The sequence below is a fragment of the Hyla sarda genome, chromosome 10 (assembly GCF_029499605.1).
Source record: "Hyla sarda isolate aHylSar1 chromosome 10, aHylSar1.hap1, whole genome shotgun sequence".
NCBI lineage: Eukaryota > Metazoa > Chordata > Amphibia > Anura > Hylidae > Hyla > Hyla sarda.
The window spans coordinates 18,299,970-18,302,924 of record NC_079198.1 but is presented as its reverse complement, the minus strand read 5'-3'; the positions used below and the strand labels follow the sequence as shown (position 1 = coordinate 18,302,924).

The following is a 2,955-nucleotide window of genomic DNA, read 5'->3' as shown; positions in this document are numbered from 1 at the left end:
AGACCACAGGTCTTATTTAAAGGGGTACTCTGGTGGAATTTTTTTTTTTTTTTTTTACATCAACTGGTGCCAGAAAGTTAAACAGATTTGTAAATTACTTCTATTAAAAAATCTTTACCCTTCCAGTACTTTTTAGCAGCTGTATGCTACATAGGAAATTCTATTCTTTTTGAATTTCTTTTTTATCTTGTCCACACTGCTCTCTGCTGACACCTCTGTCCATGTCAGAAACTGTCCAGAACAGGATAAATTTGCAATGAGGATTTTCTCCTGCTCTGGACAGTTCCTGATACGGGCATCAGGTGTCAGCAGAGAGCACTGTGGACAAGACAAAAAAGAAATTCAAAAAGAAAAGAATTTCCTCTGTAGTATTCAGCCGCTAAAAGTACTGGAAGGGTAAAGATTTTTTAATAGAAGTAATTTACAAATCTGTTTAACTTTCTGGCACCAGTTGATTTGAAAAAAAAAAATATATATATATGTTTTCCGACGGAGTACCCCTTTAACTTGTTCAGGACCTTGGACGTTAGAGAACGTCCTGGTGTATTTCCGGTCTCTGCCGTTCGCCGGGCAGAGATCGGAACGGCATGTCTGCTGTAATCGTTCAGCAGGCATGCCGTGCAAACGCCTAGGGGGGTCCTGGGACCCCCGCATGTCGGCGATTGCAGAAAATCGCATGTCAATTTAGACATGTGATTTTCTCCAATTCCGGGCTGATCGGGTCTCTGGTGACCCGATCACCAGGAAAATAGGGATGCTCGGACCTGTCAGTGACAGGCCCCAGCATCCTGCAGGGTAGGAGTGAGATTGCAATGCTGCGATCTCCTCCCATCCCCTGCCATTGGTCAGAACTGATTCTGACCAATGGCAGAACAGGACGGTGGGTTGCCATGGAAACCCCCCTTCTGCCCACCCCTGGATGTCAGGCAGAACGAGGGGAGAACATGGAGGCCGGTACCTGGAGGAGAAGACTCGTGGGGCCCGGCGATCATTGCAGATATTCACCGGAGATCCCGGCTCAGGTAGGGAATCGACGGTGGTGGGGGGGGGGGGTTGAGAAATGAAACTGAAAATAAAGTGATTTTTACTGTGGCAACCACTAGGAAGGCCGAACTGCAACTCCCAGCATGCCCAGACAGCCAAAGTCTGTCTGGGCATGCTGGGAGTTGTAGTTTTGCAACATCTGGAGGGTCACAGTTTGGGGACCACTGTTACAGTGGTGCCCAAACTGTAGCCCTCCAGATGTTGCCAAACTACAACTCTCAGCATGCCTAGACTGCCCAGGCATGCTGGGAGTTGTAGTTCTGTAACATCTGTCCCTTCAGATTTTGCAATTTTCATGAAATTTTTGAAAATTGCTGCTCTACTTTGAAGCCCTCTAATTTTTTCAAAAAGTAAAAATATGTCCATTTTATGATGCCAACATAAAGTGGACATATTGTATTTGTGAAGAAAAATAAAATTTATTTGGAATATCCATATTCCTTACAAGCAGAGAGCTTCAAAGTTAGAAAAATGCTACATTTTCAAAATTTTCTTGAAATTTTGGAATTTTTCACCAAAAGAGGAAAAATTTACCACCAAATAAAGTAGAATATGTCACGAAAAAACAATCTCAGAATCACAATATTCGGTAAAAGAATCTCAGAGTTATTAATGCTTAAAGTGACGGTGGTCAGAAGTGCAAAAAATGCTCTGGTCCTAAGGTGTAAAATGGCCTGGTCCTTAAGGGGTTAATACCGGCCATTGCAATGCAAATGCCAGCATGGTGGCCAAAATAACGGCCAGTTGGCAACCCTACCCACAGCTAAAAGCTACAGGTTGGAAAACAATGATGTAGGCGAACACTGAAACGTATTAGCCTATTTATCAGCATCTAGTCTGTGTCTTTTATCTGTAAGATCCTAGATGGGTGACAAAGGACTATTTAAGCAGAAAAACATGATCTTAAAGACTTGGCACGTTCACAATGTTTACCTTGTCGTGAAGTTTCGGTTGAGAAACCTGGTTTGTTCATAGATGTCATCAGCCAAAAAATTGTAACACAAGGTATTTGTTTTCTAGGTGTCAACGTGGGTTCCGGTCTAATTTGATTCTGTCATAAAGGCAAGACACACAGGTCTATGTCTTATGATGGTGGGAACACCTCGTAATGAAGTCAATCATGAGATCAGACCATTTGATAAGATATGAGACACGGCTGAGAAAAGCTCAGATCCTACTCAATCTATGAGAAGGAAGAAAATGGACACCTTCTGACCAACATATTCTTGCCTATGTTTTATACAGTGCATTCCGAAAGACTCTTTCACTTTTTTACATTTTGTTGTCTTGTGGCTCCTTGTGACTACTGGACAAAGCCAGTTGGCAAAATGTGTCGGAGGTGTGGTGGATAACTAGGGCAAGGGGCTGCGGTGTACTCTGCTTGGTACAACGCTTTGGAGGAGGCAGAGTGATGTGGATCACTAGGGAGGGGGCACATGGAACAGAAGGAGCAATATGTCGTCCCCATAACATAAGTGTTGCCGGTCAAGAAGCTACGGGCCAGGGAAATTCTTGAGGTTAGTCGGACATGTTTGGAGTTTGGAGACTCCTGCTCTATAGCAATACAAATTTCCACTTCTCGGCCTTTTGGCTAAGATCAAGTGTAGTATCTGTTCTTATCAGTCTAATGCTGGTGGCAGGCGACGCCAGTGTGTAGCTGGTGGGGATGGGTGCTGCATGGTAGGGAGCAGGTGTACCGGGGCGTTCCGGGGCTGGTTCTGAGGAATCAGCTCGACGGCTGACTCGATGTGACCTGTTTCCTCCGGGTCTCGCCATGAGGCTGAGAGGGTCTAGAGCCGAGGTACCGTATATACTCAAGTATAAGCCAAGTTTTTCAGCACGATTTTTCGGGCTGAAAATGCCCCCCCTCGGCTTATACTCGAGTGAACTCTCCTCCTGTTAATACCTTCA

At 44.6% G+C, this 2,955-nt stretch overlaps 1 pseudogene; it reads left to right on the top strand.

Moving 5' to 3' along the window:
• Window positions 1-2,615: 2,615 nt before the first annotated feature.
• LOC130294726 (U2 spliceosomal RNA) lies at window positions 2,616-2,706 on the top strand (annotated as a pseudogene).
• The last annotated feature ends 249 nt before the right edge of the window (window positions 2,707-2,955 follow it).